The 23,433-nt window shown below is 37.4% G+C and overlaps 1 pseudogene; it reads right to left on the bottom strand.

The window, feature by feature from the left end:
• Window positions 1-13,713: 13,713 nt before the first annotated feature.
• LOC136794133 (small ribosomal subunit protein uS2 pseudogene) lies at window positions 13,714-14,715 on the bottom strand (annotated as a pseudogene).
• Between the last annotated feature and the right edge of the window lie 8,718 nt (window positions 14,716-23,433).

Consider the following 23,433-nt stretch of genomic DNA (forward strand, 5'->3'; position numbering starts at 1 on the left):
TATATACAATTACTTGTGCATGCTTGTAAAATAAATACATCTACACACTTCACTGGACTTCCTACTTTCATTCAATGTTGGATTTTGCAAATCCACCCATGCTGATAAATGTAGTTCTGTTTAACTTAATTCTATGTATGCTTTGTACAGTATTCTATCATATGACTATGAATTTTGTCTGTCCATTCAATCACTGATCATCCTTTAAGATAGGACATTGGACTCTCACAGTAATATAGGCAATACTTCAATTACATACATACATACATGTTGCCTTTATAATTCTAAATTTGTCTTAGAAGTCAAACACTGGGCTCATCTCTTGCAATTTCTTTCTTTTCCAAGATCTTATTCCTTTAATTTTTCATTTCCTTGTAGCTCTCTGCTGCTTTCAAGGAGATACTGTTTAAGATTTTATCCAAAATTTTTGATTATTCTCAGTGAAATCATGGTTGGTAAATTACCTTGCCCACAGTTACCTCGAAGCCCCATTTACTCCTCACATACTAATTCTTCCTTCTACCTGATGTTTTACTTTTAATTAACTGTCTTGCTCCCTCTAAATTTTCCTAGCAGAATAGTAGTATTAGACATAATAGTGGGAGCAACATGATTCACAAAGAACTTACTTATTCACCCTGACCAAGTCATGAAAGGTACAGCAGAACTTTGGTATCCAAGAAGTTCTGGAGTAGTTAGGCTTGCTACAGACCTTTTTTACCTAGAATCCAGACTACAACCATGATGATCTAAAATTCTTTCCCAAATCCAGCCCCAGACTTCTTCCAAAGTGAAACTACCTAGATCACAGTTGCTCAACTTCTGATAAAAATCACTATTGACTTCATTTGCTTGAGTTATTCTGCTTCTCTACGATATCTTGCTGACCCATGCATATCCTCTTGAATTTAGTGTAATAATTTATTACCTTTAACTTAAACTGATACATTTTCCTTTTTTAATACAGTAGATTTCTCTTCTGATCCCTACTACCCAATATTTCACTATTTTCCCATAATTCCTATTTGTTTCCTTCAGAGCAGATATCACAACTTCTAATGATATTTTGTTCTTATTTTTTTTTTTTTTGTCTTTCTCCCCTACTAGAATAAACTCCATGAAAGAAAGAATCATGTCGGTCTAGAGATGCCATTGTATCTCTAGCATTTAAAAAAATCATCTGAAAAAAATAAAAAATAAAAAATATAAATAAATAAATCATCTGGCTTGCAAGGCAGAAATAGAGACACAGATGTAGAGAACAAACATATGGACACAAAGCGGGGAAAGTGAGGGGTGGTGTGATGAATTGGGAGATTGGGACTGACATATATACACTAATATGTATAAAATAGATAACTAATAAGAACCTGCTGTATAAAAAATAACATAAAATTCAAAAAAAATTATCTGATGCCAAAAGGACTCTGAGTAAATATTTCTTGAGTTATTTCATGTATTTTCACTTGTCAGTGCTGTGGATTTCAAGGTAGATTTTAAGGTCAATGAAAAAAAAATAAAACTGAAGCTGAAACACCCTTTTAAAGTACGTACTATGCACCAAACACTTTACTTAAGGTGTTTTATTTATTATTATAAAACCATGTAATGTAGGTATCATGACCCCCATTTTATAGATGAAGAAATTAAGATACAGGGAAATTAAATTCTATAAATTTAGCTGCTGATGGCAGAGATGAATTTTAATCCCATTTCCATTTGATTCTGAACTCAGACCTATCTACTATACCACACTGCCCTAGGGGGAGCACTTTTGATTTATAGATAGCTTTAGATAATCTTCACAAACCCTGCAATTTAAATGCATGTATATGTATCTCTGAGTCACTTTGCTGTGCACCTGAAACTAGCACAACATTGTTGATCAACTATATTCCAATATAAAATAAAAATTTTAAAAAGAAAACAGAAAAAATTTTAAAGTCTATAATGAATGAAAAAAATAAAAAATAAAAAAATAAAATTCTTTGAACTCCAGTGTGCTCCTCTGCCTTATCTCTCCATGTGCTGGAATGCACATTCAGGAAACAAGCAATTCCTGTCAGAAGTAGTGCATTCACATTATTTGTGTTTCAATGTCCTTGTCACGAAACTGTCTGGAGTTATGATTAAATATCATTACCCTTAAAAGACATCTCATCTCCATAAATTTTAGATCTAAATTATTGGGGTGTATTCAATTTGCAGATGTCACTTCCAATATATATATATAACTGATGTTTTTCTGGATTACTGGGTCATTGAAACTGAGTGGACTACCTGTTTTTCTAATATGTGGGAAAAGAATATATCAAAAGTAACCATGGCATATAATAACAGGTGGGACCTAAGCTGTTGTAGGGCCAAAATATTTAATGCTCAAAGGTGGAACCTAAGGTCCAAAGAGATTAAATAATTGGCACAATGCTAAGCAGCTTGCTAATGGCATAGCTAGCAGCATTCTAATCACTTTATAACATGCATATTACTGATGAGTTACTGTCTGCTAGTGGCATAGCTAGCAGCATGCTAATCACTTTATAACATACATACCACTTATTAGTTCCTGTTTCCCAAGTGAATGGTTCATAAATAATAAATTATAATGTTTCATCCTGAGATTTATGATTTCTTTCTTACTGACTATGCCTAATTCTCCTTTTCCTTAGTTCCAATACCTAAATTCTCATTAAGTGCTTCGTTCTGTAACTTAACTTTTCAATACAACATTCACTAGTTACACTAATTGGACAATGCATTATTATTCTCCAAGGGGCAAATTCTTTTTCATTTCAGTAGCTAGGAAATGGAAACCCTGAGTAAACGTATTGGGCTTTTTATGATAAAAGTTTGGATATGTGATTTATATAGTCTAGGAATCTTAAAAATAATCATATTCAGCAATCTCAAATTTACCCCAGCATTCATATATGAATTCAACCAAACATTTACTGAGCATCTACATGCTGCAGTAATTTACTCATACAAAGATGAGTAGTTTATATTCTTTGCCAACAAGTTCACTCACAGATTAGTGGAGTAAACATACATAGACATAATATTATGTAATAATATATAAGAACTTCTGGGAAAAGTATAGCCCAAATTATTACACAATTTTTTTTTCAGCTTTATGAGATATAATTGACAAAGAGAAATTGTGTATATTTAAGGTATACAACTTGATGTTTTGATGTAAGTATACATTGTGAAATGATCACCATAATCAAGCTAATTAATATATTCATCATGTCACATAGCTACCATTTACGTGGAGCAGCTTGGGTGGGGGACAAATACTTAGGATCTACCCTCTTATCAAATTTCAAGTACACAATACAGTATTGTTACCTATAGTCACCATGCTATACTTTAGATCTCCAGAACTTATTGATCTTACATAACTGAAACTTTGTAGCCTTTGGTCAATATCTCCTCATTTTCCCTTCCCCTCAACCCTTGGCAACCTACTGTGTGTGTCTATGAAAGCACTTCTGTGACTCCACATATAAGTGAGGTAATGTATTACTTAACTTTCTGTGTCTGGCTTATTTCACCTAGCATAATGTCCTCCAGGATCATGCATGTTGCCACAAACAGCAGAATTTTGGTCTGGTGAATAATATTCTTGTGTGTGCATGTGTGTGTGTGTGTGTGTGTGTGTGTGTGTGTGTGTGTGTGTGTATCACATTTTCTTGATCCATTCATCTATCAACAGATATTAAGGTAGTTTTCACATCTTTGCTGTTGTAAATAATGTTGCAGTGAACATGGGAGTCCAGATATCTTTACGATATTCTGTTTTCATTTCCTTTGGATATATACCCAGAAGTGGGAATGCTGGATCATATGGTAGCTCTATTTTTAACTTTCTGAGGAACCTCCATACTTTTTTCTGGATAGCTATACCAATTTACAATCCCACCATTATTGTATCAGGATTCCTTTTTCTACACAGCCTCATCAATACTTGTTACCGTTTGTCTTTTGGTAATAGTCACTCTAACAGATTCGAGGTTATATCTCATTGTAGTTTTGATTTGCATACCCCTGATAATTAGTGATGTTGATTTTTCATATATCTGTTGATTTTTGTATGTCTTCTTTTGAGAATTGTGTATTCAGGTCTTTTGTCTACTTTTCATCAGGGTTTTGTTGGTTTTTTTTTTTTTCTATTGAGTTTATGAGCTCCCTATGTATGTTGGATAATTAACCCTTTATCAGATACATGGTTTGCGAATATAGGTTGCTTTTTCACTCTATTGTTTCTTCTGCAGTTGTTTGTTTCAGAAGATTTTTAGTTTGATGCAATCCTATGTGTCTATTTTTACTTTTGTTGCTTGTGATTTTGTGATCATATTAAAAAAAAAAAATCACTGTCCAGACCAATGTCAAGAAGCTTTTTCCTATGTTTTCTTCTAGGAGTCTTACAGTTTCTATCTCATGTTTAAGTCTTTAATCCATTTTAAATTGATTTTTTAATACGGTATGAGATAGGATCCAATGTCATTCTTCTTCATGTGGATATCCAGTTTTCCCAACACCATTTTTTTGGACCTATTGTGGCACTGTTGCCAAAGGTCAAGTGATCACACATTTATTATTTATGGGCTCTCTATTCTGTTCCATTGATTTATATGTCTGGTTTTATGTCAATGCCATACTGTTTTGATGACTCTAGAAGTGTAGTTTGAAATCAGGAAGTGTGATGCCTCCAGTTTTGTTCTTCTTGTTCAAGACTGCCTTGACTCTTTGGGGCATTTGGCAGTTCCATTTGAATTTTAGGATTTTTTTTTCTATTTCTGGAAAGAATGCCTTTGGGGTTTTGATAGAGGTTACAATGAATCTGTAGATCTCATTGGGTAGTATGAGCTATTTTTTTTTCTTTCGGCAGATATTAATTTTTTAATTATTATTTATTTATTTATTTATTTATTTTTGGCTGTGTTGGGTCTTCGTTTCTGTGCGAGGGCCTTCTCCAATTGTGGCAAGTGGAGGCCACTTTTCATCATGGTGCGCGGGCCTCTCACTATCGTGGCCTCTCTTGTTGCGGAGCACAGGCTCCAGACGCGCAGGCTCAGCAGTTGTGGCCTACAGGCCCAGTTGCTCTGTGGCATGTGGGATCTTCCCAGACCAGGGCTCAAACTCATGTCCCCTGCATCGGCAGGCAGACTCTCAACCACTGTGCCACCAGGGAAGCCCAGTATGAGCTTTTTAACATTCATAATGCTTCCAATCCATGAACACAGGATGTCTTTCCATTTATCTGTGTCCTTTTTAAACTCCTACATCAAAGTTTTCTAATTTTTAGTGTGCAAATATTTCACCAATTTGGTTACATTTATTCCTTTTACCAGATATTTACATCTACCTTCATCACTAAATTTTACTTTTAATTTCTTTTCTCAAATAGGTATTTTTAGTTTGATCACAGTTTATACTGGCTTCACAGCATGAGTTAAAGATTATTTTTTCTGTATCTGTACTCTAGAAGATTTTCAGTAATACTGCTAATCATGTCTCTTGAATGTTTGGTAGAAGGCACCCAAAAAGCTTGCTTTTGTATTTTTATGACTTTGCCCTTCAGATTAAATTTCCCTAATAGTTATAGGTTTATTCTTGCTATTTCTCAAGTCAATCTTGATGTAGTATTCTTCTAGCGTTTTATTGTTTATTTTGCTTCAAATTATTTGGAGTAGAATCGCTTGTAGAATTCTCTACATTTTTACTATCCATTCAAATATATAGTTTTTTTTTTCATTCCATCTATTCATTCATTCATTTTTTTCCCTTAAGTTGATCAACACTATCAGAGATTTATCACTTTAATGTGTTCTTCAAGAAGTCACTTAGTTTTTTGATCCTCTTTATTATAATTTTTGTTTTCTATTTTATTGATATTTGATTTTTGTTCATTATCTTATCTCTTCTATTTTCTCTAAATTCATTCTTTTTTATTTTCTGACCTCTGAAGTACTAACCTCATTAATTTTTAGCCATTTTTCCAATATAAACAATTAAGAATATAAACTGTTCTCAAATACCACTTTTGGTATTAAATTGTCATTCAGGTTTATGTATTTTTAAATTTCCATTATGATTCCCTATTTGACCTATGGATTATTTATTCATTTGTTTTTAATTTCAAAAAGTCTGGTTTTCTTCTTAGTAATTACTCTCTTATGTCAGTCTTGCAAGCTTTATCATTCTTTTTTATTGTTCTACCACTTCTTGGCACTGAGACCTTTTCCCTAGTCTCTCCTTTTCTTTTTTGATTGAAGTTCCAAGAACTCAGGGAAAAAAATTCTTAAGAGGTTTTCAAAATGTTGACAACTAAAGAGTAGAAAAGATCCTCAGGAAAAACCCAAAAGTAGAGAAGTGTGTTTTCAATACTATTTTCTGAGAAAAGCAGAGATAGTATTTATGGATGAGCATCCCCCTCCCCTCCCCCACCTCCCACTCCACCAGGAACAGAGAAACACAGTCTCTCCGTAAATGTCGGATGAGAGAGTGCCTCTGTTTCACAATACCCCTTAGACTCATGCATTGCTTATGGTTGGAAATTACAATGAGGGTCTATAAAACACACTGAGTTTTAAGAATATCTTTTTTATTTGACATAACTGCTATGATGGCTCAGGATCTCTGTGTTGTAAACTTCAGGAATGTTAGGCCAGTGACAAGATATTATGTATCCTCCTAGATTTTGAAAATTTAGAAACTATGGACTCAATGATGGATGAATCCAATTTTGGAGATCAAGAAACATCTATACTAGATCCAGCAGAGGGAGGACAGCTCAGGACACAACTGCTGAAGAAGGAATTGAGTCATGAATTAGGCACATGTATTAGTGTCCTCTATTGGTAGGGAATATATTCAGACATGAACTGTACTAAACACTTAATTTCTACAAGATGAATGATATAATTTGTGGGTTTTAACATTTTTATGAAAAATTATTAATAGAAAATATATTCATCTTGTTTAAATTTGGGGCCCTTTTTGAATTGATACAATTAGTGAGGAATGCAGAATTGTGAATTGTTTATTGTATAACCTGTTTGAATACAGTAGGTTAGACAACATAGTTAGGTGTAAAGCAGAATAAAAAGAAAGAAAATAATCAAAATTTAATGTAACTTTGCAGTTAACTTAATGGATGTCTTAATATGACCCATTAGAGATTTTATTGTACAATAGCAGAAAAACATTCTTTACAAGCCAGAACTGCCCAACTCATCAATGATCCCAGACAATCGTGTAAGAACTATGTACCTTGAAAAGCAATTACACAGAGGGAAATGAAGGACTTTCTGATACCCTACTGTGAAGAGGAGAGACCAGATATACATCTAGTTTCCAATGGGTTTGACTTTTCAGCTTAACTGCTTAAAATACACACACACACACACACACACACACACACACACACACAGCCCTGGGGAAGGCAAGTAGGGAAACACTCTTCTAACCACCTGTGATATTGTAATTTGTAATACGTAATATATATTGAATATTCATCCTAGTCCAAGCTCCTGGCACAGAACTCCTAAAACCCTTGGAATATCCTAAATGATCAGAGAGATAAAGCATCTTTTGTTGTGTTAATAAAGTGACTTTTGAAATGCACCTAAGGATGCATTTAAGGATGGGGGCTGGTTCCCAGGAGAACCAAATATGTGACTTGAGGGATGGAACTTTCAGTGCCACCACCTCTGACCTCCAGGAAGGGAAGGGGGCTAGTAGCTGAATCAATACCCGATGGCCAATGAGTTATATCAGTCATGCCTATGTAATGAAACCTCCATAAAAACCCAAAAGGATGGGGATTGCAGAGCTGCCTGGTGAACACGTGGATGTGCTGGAAGAGTGGCAAACTCAGACATCATGGAAGCTCCTCATCCTTTCGCCTCATCTTGTCCTCTGAATCTCCTCTATCTGGCTATTCCTGAGTTATATCCTTTTATAGTAAACGAGTAATCTGGTAAGTGAAATGTTTCTCTGATTTTTGTGAGTTATTCCAGCAGATTAATCAAACCCAAGGAGGGGGTTGTTGGAGGCTCCAATCAATAGCCGGTAGGTCAGAAGCAGAGGAGCAACCTGGACTTGCAATTGGCATCTGAAGTCACAGGGAGAGGCACTCTTGTAGAACTGAACCCTTAACCTATAAGATTTGACACTATCTCCAGGTAGATAGTGTCTGAGAATTGCTTGCTGGTGAGGAAGTAAAACCACCACACAAGTCAGAATTGGCATCAGAACTGTACACCACAACTCAGTTCTTTCATAAAGGAAATAATACCAGTCTAACCAGGTCAATTCCATGCCACCAATAGAACTACACTTACAGTTGGATAGGCTTAGAGTAAAAGTAAAAGTCAAGTGTAACTATATGAATTTCACTAATACTTTCTTCTCAGAACGTAAGAAAAAAATTCATTGCAAGGAGTAGGTTTACATGATTGCAGCCCCTAATCATGTAAACCTACTCCTTGCATTAAATTTATGTATATATATATATGTACTATAATCATCCTCAATTATATGTAATCATCCTTTCAAGTCCTATAACCATAAAGTAGTAGAATTTTAGTATAAGGTAAGAAAGTGGCCCCACTTAGAATTTAAGCTAAAGTCATGAGCTCCAGCCCAATTTTCCAAGAGTTCTGCACTGAGGTAATAGGCTTTCATCTAATAATAAAGCAATCCTATAGTCATCATTTATAGCTCTCCTTTATGTTTATACCTCTTTCAGGAAACTCTGTGATGAGGGTAAATTGGCCAAGGCAGAATCTTGGAATTTCTGAATCTAGTCTCTATCCCATAATGTCATCTTAATATATAACATCATCCATCAAAATCTCACTCAAATCTGAATGAACAAACACACACACTCACATGTGCATATGTACACTACTACACATCGCTTCAGCCCACCTCTGAGTTTACCTGGAGAAACATCAGACAGCTCCCAGCACACAGACAGCTTCTGCCCTGAAGCAGTGTGTCTCTGAAATTCTCTGCCTGGAAGCCTCATTCACTGTCATGGGAGCTTGTTCAGTCCTGGGCTGAGCAGCCTGTGGTATGTGGGATTTAAGGCCCTCAATAGCACCTTTCAATCAGGAAGGGATAAATATCAGAGAACTGGCATCCCAGATTTCCCATTTCAATGTGAAAAAATTCTCAACATGGAAATTCTTCCACATGTTTCCTCAGAGGGTATACAGTCAGGAATAGTTCTCGGACTTAAGTTTATTATATGAATGAAATAAGGTCCCACCCCCTTCAACAGTCCATTAGGATATCTCCTTGTTTTGCTGTTATAAATATTTTTCTCAAAAGAATGCATTTATGAAGTATCTGTTAGGGGCTGGTGGAAGGCTTGCACCCCATGGCAAGAGAGAGTAGTAAGATTCAGGATGGATAGGAATTATGTCTCTTTTGCCAAGCACGGAAAGAGCAATTTTGGAAGAGGAAATGGGAAAAAAAGAACACACAATATTTCAGGATTCTTTTCAGGCAATAGAGAAGAAAATATAAGAAAACCAAGGTTTCAACAGAAGAAAAATAGCACTAACAGACATGTAATGGAAAGGACTACAAGAAATTAGTCTCCCAGTATGCCAAGCTAGGAGTTAGAAGACAATGTTCAAGTATTAGATTAATCAGTTACTGGATATTTGATGTTAATAAAATGACATAATATTCCTGAGTCTCAGGTTTTCATCTACAAAATGGGGACAATAATATTCAACTTATAGGACTGTGTTGATGACTAAAAGAAATAATTTATGTAAAAATGTTATAAACTTTAAAAATGTATGCAAATGTTAGAAATTATTATAATAGATCCATCTTTAGACATGCAAGAAAAAAATCATTTTTTTAAATGGACATGCAAAAAGACTAAATAAAGTTCTAAACCCCCATGTTTAATTAGCCTAGCCTTTCTAAGAGCAGGCATGCTACAGCATTGTTACCAGCAAGTCTGCTCTATCAATGCCATTGTTTGGTTATCAGTTTGTCTATTCAACTTGGCAGTGAACTTTTATATTTACACAATACATATCAAAACCTGTGTTAGCTAAGAGGTTGTAGAGAACACAAAGACAAAAGTGCAGAATGAACTGAACATGAAACAGAAAACAATCTAATTCAACAAAGAAACAGTAATATTTGGCCTTTATCTGGAAAAGATTTCATGTCTAAATGGTCTTTTTCCTTAAATAAAATCCAACAGTATTTTATGTTTCCTTTTATTGGACATTACATACTGGTAGACAATAAGTCAAAGAGGTGATGAGGGTAGAAAGGAAACACCTAAAATTAAGCAAAACAACAACAGCAAAGCAACAACAAAACAATTGGATTAATTCCCTTTTTAGGGGCCTAAGAATGTACCTCATTGACCAGAGAATCCTCCTCATTTCCTATTAAAGGTGATGAGTACTTTGGTGGGCTATCTGGTCTAATTTTAGAACTATCATATCAAATGATAACCATTAATAACTACTAATATTACACATCGTGAAAATGAAGGTCAAATACTACAGTTTGAATGTTAAATAAGGTTCAGAATATAACTACCTTTTAACAGGGCAAATTTTGCTCATCTTACAATAAATTTACTCTAAAAATGTGCTCCTAAACCACACAACCAGCCATACTTTCTTTTCCAGTGTTTAGTAATGGTGACTGTCCTGTCATCATCATGGAACCTAGCAGGAACTGAACAGGACCCTGTGGGGCTCCTGGGCACAAAGCTTTTCTTTCCCTGTTTCTTGTTCGTAGGAAATAGGCTTCATTCAGCCTCCATGACCTTCCCTGAGTTCCAAAGGGCCAGTTCAAACAGTTGCTAATCACCGGAAGGGAGGGGATGCAGAGACAAAGGAAAAGCAGTCAAGAAATAATAGTGCAGCCTTAGGGCAGGGTCCTGTCTCAATGAATATACATAACAATATCTTTGAGCTGTTTTGCAGATACTAAAACCCCCACCAGGTGAAAGAAATTAACTGTATGCCACCCACAAGTACATAGACCCCAGACTGGTTGGAACCAGAAGGCTGATGATGCTGTCTCCCAATTACCTCACCACCAACCAATCAGAAGAATGTCCATGAGCTGATCATGTCCTCCTCTTTGAACCATTACAATAAAACTCACTACCCCCTCCAGGTCAGGACACAGTTTTGAGGGCATTAGCCTTCTGTGGCCCCCTTTGCCACAGCAGAATAAAGAGTAAAGCTATTCTCTTCTACTTCACGCATAACTCTGTCTCTGAGATTCAATTTGGAACCTGTGTACAAAGGCTGAATTTCGGCATCAATCACTGAGTTTCTTTTCTAACATTCAACATCATGAGGCTCAGTACATTACAGTCTATCATTATAAAGTCAATCCTGCAATGATTGCCTTCTCCTTCATCCCCAAAAATCAGGTAGAGAATTTTCCAAAAGAGGTCCAAACTTTTACTAATAATAAAATTTTCTAATGCTGGTATTATGCACGCACAATCGAAGAAGAAACCTGAAGTTTTCCTATGAAAAAGTCCCTCTCCAGAAGATTGCATCTGTGAGAAGATAATTTTTGAATGTCATTAATACTACAGTGTTCTGGGCTATCCTACAGTCTTACCCTTACATCAGCCTTTTGCCGATTGTTGGAAAGACTGCTGACTCTGCCCCCTAATCAGCCATTTGGTATTTGTAATTCTCCCCTTAATGACAGTAATGTGTTTGTGGATTGTGGTTGTGAATGTCCCTGATTAGAATACAAAGGGAACAGAGGGACACGATCTTAAGTCACTGTTTGCCTTAACAGCTACATGTAAACTGCTGTACCAGTTTAGGGACCCAGGCTTCACTAAACCAGGACACCCCAATTTTGGTGGAATGAACAAATGGGTTAGGATCTGAAGGAGAAGATCCTAGTTCAATAGGCATAGTTGTGAGATGTGGGTGATCAAAGAACTTTGGACTATTACAGATAGGAGCACTACTGGAGGGGAAGATGTGAAGAGGGAAAGGGAACTGAAACTACACTACCTCACTGCTGTGTTCAGATTACCCTTGAATCTAACTGTACCCACCACCATCTGATATAAGCAACGTCCTGAAGCTCAAATATGATTAAATATTGTCTCTGAAAAAGTTTTTAGTAATTGTGAGCAAAAACACTTCTCCCTCAGGGAAGCTTTACAACACTTATTGTCTTCACCAGTTTTGAGAATGAGTAGTGGGAGGTTGTGGGAGAGGGAATGGAAGCCATTCAGGGGTCCATGTGTCTGGCTCAGAGGGGAAGCCAGGCTTTGCTGAAGTAACACTCCTCTTTCATAGATGAGTCAAGTTCACACAAAGACTAAGTGGCAAGCCCAGGATCCAGGCTGCTGAAATCTGTGGCCAGAGGTCTTTTTCAGGCACCAGATTATCCTTACAGCTTTGGATACACATCCCAACATTGTTCTCCATGCAAATCCCAGCTAAGGTGGAAATGCAGAAAAGGGAAATCTGCCAATGACTTCTACACACATGACAGTGCATATCTGAAGACTGACTTAGAAATTACCCAAGTGTCTCCAGCTATTTCTAAACATCGTTGTTTGTTTTAGATTCACAATACTGAAATGAAAATAGTTGTAATAAGCTTGGTGACTGCTTACTACCACCTGCCTCATAAATCAGTATAAAAGGGGAAACCTGGGTTAAACTATCTTCATAAGGAGCAAACAGGTTCTAATAGCTTCACTCCTTCTCAGTGTAATAACTTCTCTTTTAGGAAAGGTCATAGCCTTGATAAAAATGGAATTACACAGCCAGAAGAAACCATGATAAAGCAATTAATTTACCCCCCCACACCCAGAAAGAAGTTCATCCTAGATGGGATTATCTATCACCTTTCATCCATGTCCTTTCTAAAGAAGAGCCTCATAAAATGAGTTCAAAGAGGTTCTTTTATATGACACCACTTTCACAAGTACTATGGCATTGCACAGATGTAAGGGATTATCATTCTTTAAGGATAAAGAGAGTTCAAAATCTTCAGCAAGAAAAAAATACAATGTTTCTTTCACATTTTCTTCTAGCACTTCTTTCTCATGACTACCCTAAATGTCTCCTTATTCTAATGAATCTGTTTTCCCCTCAAGTTTTGTATAAATATTAATAGAAAACAAAATCATAGTTTGTTAGATTTGAAAAATATATCTCCTAATTCATCCCTCTGATTTCATAAATGAGGATACTAAGAACAATTGGGGCCATAAACATAAATGTCTATAAGGGCTGGACAGGTAACATAAATAAGAAAATCAGTTGAGTAAGAAAAGTTGGGGGGCCTGAGAAAACAACAGCGCAAGCAGCATGATGAATAGTAGCTAACACACAGGCTCAGTGGAAGAGGCAGTGGAGGTGGGGGACTGTGGAAACTTGGAGAGTGCCAGCCCATCTTAAGGCAGAGGGTCCCCAATTGTGACTATGTGGGAATACAAGCCCTTTTCTAGCTGAACTAACAAAAAGCTAAAATCCAAATTTCTGCATGAAAATTTGTTGATTTTAAAATTGTTGCATTAACTTGTAAACACGGAAAATAAATCCACAAACAAATCAATCAAATAGCTGCAGGCCTATTCCATTCTCCACCCTGCTAGTTCACGACCTCTGGACCCTGTCACATGATTTCTAATAGTCTCTGCTTCATTTTCTGTTTAAGAGCCTAAGGAAGCACAGTATATGACCACTCAGTGGTCATTCCTACCCATTCAGTGGCCTGAGCGGTGGGAGCCACTGCCCAAGTCCTCTCCGAGGCCGGCTGGGCTCCGGTTCAGCAGGAACTGATGAATAGGCTGCGGAGGCACCTGTGCCTTCAGACCCGTCTGCCACCGCGGGTTGAAGAGCTGTAAATTCGAGAGTGGGGGCAGTTCATATGCCCTGAATTTCCTCCAGGGCCAACACATTTTCAGGAGCGACCTGCTCGCCCTTTTCCATCTCTTCAGGGTCTCTGCAGACTTCGAGCAGCTGCGACCTCCCGCAAGTGCTCACGGGAGACGGAGCCGCGCAGGCGTCGAACTTCCCGGCCCGCCTCCAGCACGTCACACCCGCTGAGGGCTGTCCATTCCCAATGTCCACACCGAGCAGAGGAAGGTCTGCTTTACCCAGAGTGATGGTAGGCAGCGTAACATAACCTGTGAAAGGCTGGTGGTCGGCCCTGGGATCAGTAACCACCGGAAGTTGGTCGGGGCTCCTGGGAGGCTGCCTGGGGCTAGTTAGTGAAGGCTCTGGGAGTGGAGCGCCAGCAATAGGAGCAGCTCCAGAGGCAGCACAGCTGAATTCCTGGAGGATATGGCATGACACCAGCCAGGTTTTCAATAGCAATAATGGCACCAGCCTGCAGCAAAAGCTTCTCCCAGGTCCTCTGAAGCTTTATGATGTAGATGCTATCACTTTTCCTTTTGTAAAGGAACTGTTCCATTTGGAAGTCAAGATTGGGGCCACCCAAGTGGGTTCCTACTGCAGGGACTGTGAGGACAGCCTCCTCCTTTATCCGCAGGACATGAAGGGCTCTGGACGTTGTGAATGTTTCCCGGTTATGAACAGAACCCAGGGCAATGCCGTTTGGACCCGTCTCTGGGTAGCTCAGAAAGGCTACCACCTTGAGAACTAAATTCCATCCTTTGTGTTCACAATTTGACCGATCAGCACATATGCACTTGGACATTTGTATTAGCCTTACAGAAATGTGAATGTATGTTTCAGTTGAGCCTTACATTCCTCTAAATTTAACTTAGAATTGACCCTGGGAGTTTGCTCTTTGGAGGTCAGAGATTAAGAATACAGATTTCAACAACATAATAGCAGCAAACAGACTCAAAGGGAAATTGTAACTGTGATGCTAACTTAGCAAAGATCATGAACATCAGAATCATCTGAGGTTATTCACATAAGAGGGTTACATTTTAAATCACCTATCAGACCTCTCTTTCCTAGGCAGAGTACACCAGTTAGGTTTCCTTTTCGTATTTGTTACCTTTGTGTTGTTTGGTTTATTCCCCAGTGATTTCTTTCAAGCTAGGGTTGTCAAAATCCATACTTGACAAAATGCTGGACTATTTGTTGCTAGCGCTAAGGGGTGACTACCAGGCACCTCTTCCTCCTAGGAAATGATGTGCTTGCTTAAATCAAATATTGATGGGGAAAAAAAGCAAACATTAGCAGTGCATGTTTAGCCTGACACTGGATTGGGATAGAATTTGGCCTATTAAATGGACTTTGATGCTTTGTTCCCTACTGCAGAAGTGCATCCACTCTCAGAAAACAGAAATTGGGGAAAACACACTCTCTGCATAGAAATAAAAACAATGCTCTAATATTTAAGGGAAAACACAATGATAGAAAAGTCAGGAAGCAGCTCAGCAAAGCTATTACCATGCTTATTGCCATTTGAAGGCACAATGATTGAAGTTATTGTCTTAATGTAAGATTACTAAATAATGCATCCCATAAAGGAGAGACATTGTGTTGGCCATAAAACGTGTTTGACTGCAACAGAATTAATACTTATTTAATGACACTTTAGAATCAGATGGTAATTAAAATCAAGTAGGAATTTTTAAAAGGCAAGAGAATTCAAACACACCAGTATATAAATTGAAACATTCTCTTTGTTTTGCAAGCACATAAAGAAGTAAATTTCACACAGGTTTTTTTTTTTTTTTTTTTTTTCTTTTCTGGCCCACTGGAAACAGCACAATTTTGACTCCTTGGTATTTCCACTTCTAATTGCTAGAAGGGTTCATTATCAGCTGTCTAAAGTGCGATACATCAACCTTTCTAGAGCTGAGTTACAAAAGACGTTCACACATCTGATGGGCTGCTGTGCTAAATACATCTTAATTTGTGCTGCATCTGCTGTTTTCTAATTTGTTTGTCATGCTGTGAATGCTGCAGACTTTGTTAGAGCAGCTTCCTGATTTTTTCTCTTTAAAAATGCATCAATTCTTCATTTAAAAAAAAATGGCTGTCTTCCATCATTGTTCATCTGTTTCTTGGAATGCCATAAACTCAATTCTGTTGTGCGCATTCATGTATGAAAAAATCCCGTGCATTTGAATATATGTATGTATTTTATTAGAATAAATGCACATGTATTTGCATGTGCATCAAGCCAAGTATTCAGTTTAATCACATAAAGCAAAACAAACTCTTTTCAGCCATTACTGGATGCACAAAGTGACAAACGCTCCAATCTCAGAATTCTGGCATGGACAAAAGTGCTTCAAGTCGCTGGGATCCGCTATGCAGAAGATGGGCGTAAGGGTGGTGTTCTCAGTTCAGACCCAGCTAAGCAGCAGTTCAAGTGGTAAACAAACATATGCAATTCAGCATGATCTGGAATACACCAGTCTCACAATAGGGAAGTTTAAGTTTGTGTTGGGAAAGAAAACAAATACCACCATCTCAGGCCCATGCCTCCCTCAATCTTTTCACAAATAACAGTGTCAAAGATGAAGGCAGAGCCTACTTCCTGGGCATGTGACCTGTGCAGTCACTTAAGTTTCATACGTAGAAGAGCTGAGTTGGGTTTAATACTCAGCTGTTACCGTTTAGAAATTTTAAATAATTTATGAACAAGGGGCCCTGCATCTTCATTTTGCACTACACCCCACAAATCATATAACTGGTCTTAGATACAGCATGCATTTTAGGAATGCTGATGGATTTACTCTGTAGTATGTATTTCAAGCTTTTAGTCCTTTTATCTTTACGATCACAAAAATGTACACCTTGAAATGAAAAAGAAAGGAAGGATAAAAGGAAGAAAGTGGGGAGAGAGGGAAGCAAGAAGGGAGGGAAAAGCAAATAGTGGTTTTTTTGTATTCATATAGTTCTGTGGGGCATGAGGGATGGAAGGCAGCCATTCCTAGGTATTATTTATTATTTCTAAGCATCGAGCTTCTTTGAATGAAACTGATTAAAGGAAAATGCCTTCCACTATAGATTTTGGAATCACCAGCTGAAGTGGCAGTCAAAGTCAGTCTGCAATCTTAAAAAAAAAAAAAATTAAGCTAAATACAATTCAGTTTTTTGGATAATTTCCCACCACCCCTTTCCCTTACACACACACACACACACACACACACACACACACACACGTAAAAAATCAGGGAATACAGAGGACTTGGAAATATCGGAGGAGTGTATGGGGCTCTTTCCCTCCTGCAGGCTGCTTTTTGGGAGTGAGGCTGTGAACTGGGCTGCAGTGAGAGGCTGGCATCCTTTGTGTATGTGCCTGGCGATAGGGATGCAGTTCAATGCCCTGGATTCCACTGGCTGTACAGGCTTCCGAGAGGGAGACGTGGACCCCATTTACATAATGCCAGTCAGTCTTCCGTGTCAAGTTTTCCCAAGAACATGTAGAAACGATTACCAAGGCAGGCATTATGACGGGTGGCGTCACAGACCAATCAGGGCTTCCGTAAAGGAGTATGTTGAATCAATAACGCATACTGTTCAACCAGGGCTGAGAAACACACCTCATAAAGTAACAGCATTTGTAAAGGTTAATCAATTCCGCTAATTGTAAATGCTCTCAATTGTCAGTCCCTAAGCAGTCCCTTCTCTTTGTAGCTAGTAATTCACTGTGGGATGTAGCAGCTCTAAAACAGGAAGGAGAGAGAGAGGGGAAAGCAGTCAAATTTCTCATTACTCTCCCCGTGTTGTGCTCTGCCAGTGTCTGTAAATGTCAATACGTTTACCACAGGGATGTAGCCTTTTTTCCCTACGAGCAATAGTTGCCTCTTTCATTACACACAAAACAAAGTAAAGAGCCTAATTATCTTGGTCTAGGCAGATGGAAAGAATATCAGGATATTGATCTTTGGGGCAATATCTTAAGGCAATGCATATGACTAATAAGCTGGGCAGTTAAAGGGATAGTCTTTCATTGACAACTCTAAGAAAAACACATCTTATTCACTGCTCACAATTGACTCAGAAAAAGAAAGAAAATCCTTCTGAGAACAAAGCATTGTGGAGGGTTTTTAAAATGAGTGTCTGTGGAGATTTGAGAAGTTGAAACAAAGCATGTCAGGCAGAAAACAATGAGGTAATTCTACACTGAAATATCAGACTCTGGCAGTGAAAGCAAACCAATGACTTTCTTGGAACCAGACAACTCCTTTCTCTGAGGCCTGATGATCAGAGTAACCCTTATTTCCAGGCCACTAATACGGGTTCTACTGGGGACACAGAATGCAATTTGTGTTAACAATGCTAGAAAAGTTCTAGAAAATGGTGATACACGACAAATGATAAATTGTCCTTAAAAATGTCAATCTCTTTGTAAGATCTCACATACAGTCTTACTGTCCTTTACTTTGTATGTGTATATAGTATTACATTTCAGAAAGTCTTGTTTCCCTGCGGTTATAGAGATTAATCTTCTATCTTTAAAAAATATAGGAAGAGGGCTTCCCTGGTGGCGCAGTGGTTGAGAGTCCGCCTGCCGATGCAGGGGACACAGGTTCATGCCCTGGTCCGGGAAGATCCCACATGCCGCGGAGCGGCTGGGCCTGTGAGCCATAGCCGCTGAGCCTGCACGTCCAGAGCCTGTGCTCCGTAATGGGAGAGGCCACAACCGTGAAAGGCCTGCGCACCGCAAATATATATATATATATATATATATATATATATATATATATATATATATATATATATACAGGAAGATACAGTTATTTTCAAGACTATTTACATAAGTGAATAAAATAAGATGAGGAAAACAATTTCAAATGTTTTGATGCACAGTAATATTTATAGCAATGTGAGAAATAACTAACATTCACCCATTTATTATACTTTAGAACCCAGTGATATATATAATTTCCCATACTGAAACATGAACTGCTGAAACATGCATTTTACCTTTATTTCATCTTCAACTTAGTAAAATATAAATTCTTTTTCCTTAGAAGTAAGGCTGTGAGGTTTTCACAAAATTTGGAAAAGTACAAAAAAATCACAATACACGTATAATATAAATCACAAAACTTCAACAATTTGACAAAAGAACATCCTCATCTTTTACGTGTTTCAGTTCAATGTTATTAATCAAAGACTGTAAAATTCTAGTTAAATACACGCGAGGCCTGTGTTCCCATGAAACCATTTGATATTTCAGATACATCATGTAGTTCAGTCAGACAAACCAAGCGACTAAGTCAAAACGTACCACCATGTTGCCCTGAACAGCATCAAAAATAAGCTGGAGAAGACATGGAAAACAAGCTGTTGGCAGCTGGCACATATCAAGATATTTTATCCCTCAAATATGTGGGACGATGCTAGATCTGTGTAGGATGGTAGCCTGTTTAATGTCAAATCACCTGGTGCATTGTAACAATAATGGTGTATGGTGGTCAGAAAACAAAATCTATGTGCTTCTCTAGGGTGAACAAAACCATTGGTTTATGAAAAGAATTCTGTTCTTCATGAAAACAATTTCATTCACCCATGAGTCCAATTTAAAACATGCCATGTTTACCTTTGAAAAATGAGAAATTAAAGAGTCAGGAATGTCCAGAATCTATCTTACTGGCAAGGGGGGAAAGACCTCTTCAACAATAAACTCTCTCCCACCAGCCTCTCTCTTCCCCCCTTGCCTTCCTCTCTCTCCCTTGTTTTTTCTCTCTTCTGCTCCCCTTTTTCCTAAAATATACTCCTTTCATCTAACAATACCATTTTCCCATAGTTTCAGGAGAAATTTCCTGACATCTTTGAAAATGCTGAGAATCGAAAATGAAATCCTCTATAGGCAATTGTTCACCTTAAAGCAATTGAAATACCTGTTAGATTTTCAAGAACTGCAGCTTCAGGCAAGCAGTGAGCAAAATTATCCAAACAAACCGCTACCCAGGACCTGATTATCTCATTTCATTTACTGATTGTTCCTGAGCATTTGATACCTTCAACCTTATATATATTCACTTGCAGCCTCACCCTTTTAGACATAATGTAATTTTCTTTCCAGAGGATAAATTTTTATATCAGTTTAATAATTTCTTGAACTTTTACTGGAGTATTGCTCAACTCACTTCTAAATTAAAGCACTTATTAAAAAACTTTGAAGCACTCTCACAATTTTAAATCACTGTGCACATAGCAATTTAAAATTATGGGAGCAGTTTTATAAGCACTTGAATTTGGAGGTGATCAGAGACCTGAAAATGTGCAATATAGAGTAATTTAAAATTATTAGAGTACTTCACATTTTTTATAAGCTCTTCAGCTGGGAAGTGATCGGGTTCTAACATCTGAGTTTATGCAGTGCAAAATGAAGTACTCCTCAGCCTGAGAAGATTCACTCTATTAAATCAACCTACTTTAATAATTTTAAAGTGCTGTACAGTGAGCATGCTCGGACCTACAAATTCACTGTTAAATTAAAAATATTTTTCACTTCCAACCTACAAAAGCCACTTATGTGATACAGCAGCAATTTACCCTTTCAATTTTAGACATCAAACTGCCCTCTCATTTTTAGAGTAGTTTTCCCTTGGTAAAAACAAACACCAGGGGCTTCCCTGGTGGCGCAGTGGTTGAGAATCTGCCTGCCAATGCAGGGGACACAGGTTTAAGCCCTGGTCTGGGAAGATCCCACATGCCGCGGAGCAACTGGGCCCGTGAGCCACAACTACTGAGCCTGCGCATCTGAAGCCTGTGCTCCGCAACAAGAGAAGCCGCGATAGTGAAAGGCCCGTGCACCGTGATGAGGAGTGGCCTCCGCTCGCCGCAACTAGAGAAAGCCTTCGCACAGAAACGAAGACCCAACACAGCCAAAAATAAATTAATTAATTTTTTAAAAAACCACCAGAATATTTTAAATATTTGTCCTTTTCCATGAAAACAATGAAAAGCATTATGCTCTGAAAATTCAACAACCTAGTTGTATTTGAAAACATTTCCATTGTAAAGTCAATTTTAGCATAATTGTGTTTGGGGATATCATGCTTTTACACCTAAGACAATGACAAACGAATATCTTGAGAGGGTTTTTAAGCATAAACTCTCTGAAACATATGTATGATTCTTCACAATAGGACAGCTGTCTTGCAACCTGAGAAAAATCATATAGACCCCACTATGTCTTCTGAAGAACACTGCTGACCTGAATGAAAGCATGCGGTTCCAATAACATTCCCCTAGCCTACCTTTGAGTTCAAAGAAAGGACAACATAGCAGAAGCCCGATTCCGGCTCCACTAAATGTATATTTGGCAAACACAGCCCTCTGACCATTCATATCGGTTTTTGTGATTGTTTTGTTCTTGTGAAATCTTACTTATATTCCCTACAGCAAAATTAGAATATATAATTCTGGTCTGGGTTAATTACTTCTATTAGCAAGCAAGATTATTAACCAGTTGAAAGAGATTCTAATATCATAGTAAATAATTCAATTTCTGGTATGTTTAAATGTAGTTACTAAGAGACAAGAGACTGTTGATATTTGTATCAGGGATGAATAATTTAAATCTTATTTTGGTAGTTTTCTCACCCCATTTAAACATAATTCCAACTCAAATAAATAGGTAGACATCTTTGAAACCATTTTGAAAGCTAAAAAAAAAAAAAATTGTTTTCTCTTCACTATCAAGTGCTGTGAGATTGCCTTTTTCCCCCTTCCTTTCCTTCCCCTCCTCTCTTCTCCCTTCCCCTCCCTCTCTTTTCCTCTCTCTATCTTTCTCCCTGCCTTCCCAAAGATCCTATTCATCTGAATTCTAACTGCAATCACACTGGATCTACTGGAAGGTAGTCACTTAGTACCTCCTTGTTCTTTGACAATCATTTGAATTTTAGCCTATATGCAAATTGATTCACCTGCTGTGTTTTTAAGCCACAAATGAACTAGAGTGGTTCCCAATAGCAATTTGCCACCAGTGGAAAGTATGCTTTAAGTTTGTTATGGCTTAACAGAGAATGAGGCTACAAAACATACATGTAGTACTCTTTTTAAATGTCCTTCTGACTTGTTACAAAAACTTCCAGAGCCACTTCGTCTTACACGGTTGATGCTGCCTAAAAACAAAAGATGAAAGTCTAGGGGGCAGGAGTCGGGGCAGGGCTGGTCATAATGTCTTTAAAAGTCCTCTCTCTTGGAATGAGCTCTTTCAGTGAGAGATATGTTAAGGTCACCCTCAACTCAAAGAAGTAGACTTATTTTGAGGAGTTTTGCAATGACTTTTTAAACTTCATTTCAGAGGCCACGCAATGAACAGTAAAAGATAAAATTGAAAAATATGTCCTGATAGCCCTTTATAGGGATTCTGGAGGATGGGTTTTAACCCAGTTATAAACTCCCTAAAATCAGGGCACACGTACTGACCAAACTCTCTGAATCTGCCCACAGAGAAATATATGGATGCAACAAGCATCCAGTGCTTCAGTGATAATAACAATCATGAACTCAGTGGATTTTTCATTTTAAAATATCTGTGTGTATACTGAAATCAGAGATATTACCTCTATGAAAATATTTTGGAATTTAGCTTATGAAATAAGTTCTCTTATAACTAGTATATTGAAAACCTTCAGAAGTTATACAATACCTGCTTCTATACCAAAGCATTTTCAATTCTATGAGATTTGAATTTGTCTTTATATTATGTTCAAATTGCCTTGGTTTTCATGTTATTTCCAACCAAAATAGTTCTGGAAGAACACTAAAAGAAAGCTGCCTGACAATACAAACATGTAGTATTTAGATGGTTTATAGGCACTCAATAGGATCAACTGTTTGGCTATAGTAGCATAAGAGTACCCAAGAATTATAGTATCATAATTTCTACCCAAGAAATTCAGTGGTGATAATGCAAAATCCTCTATGAATTCTTGTCTGCAAACTAAAATTGTCCTTCAAGAAGCTAAAAAGTCTGAATAAGTAATCATTAACCAGAAGTTAGAAAGGGATGATGAATTAGTGTGTGCCTGAATTGAAGGAGAAATTTGGGTATAAACAGTAGAAGAAATCACAAGGGCATATCTAAGGATTTTTCAATGTTGGAGACAGAGAAAATAGTTAAAGGAAACTCCAAGAGTATTTTCTGTAATATGTAGGTTGACAGGAGGTCTCTTAACAAAATTTTGTTACAATGAATAGGTGAAAAGTAAGTCAGGCAATTATGACACAATGAATTTGAAAAATCAATGGGATATTTCAAACTAAGTGGCTATTAGATAGAAAGCAAAAGTGTACTTGTAAGACTAATATCAAGGAAGGAATTTAGATGAAAATATAATACTCATACACACTTGGACTATGCAAACATAATGAAATGTGACACACCTGGGACATTTGTCAAGGGTTGTGCTCCAGATCTCATTGTATTTTACTGTAGTAATCACTGCTTTTAGGATCCTGATATAAAAGGTGAGAGAAGTAA

This window comes from Kogia breviceps, chromosome 4 (genome assembly GCF_026419965.1).
Source record: "Kogia breviceps isolate mKogBre1 chromosome 4, mKogBre1 haplotype 1, whole genome shotgun sequence".
Lineage (NCBI taxonomy): Eukaryota > Metazoa > Chordata > Mammalia > Artiodactyla > Physeteridae > Kogia > Kogia breviceps.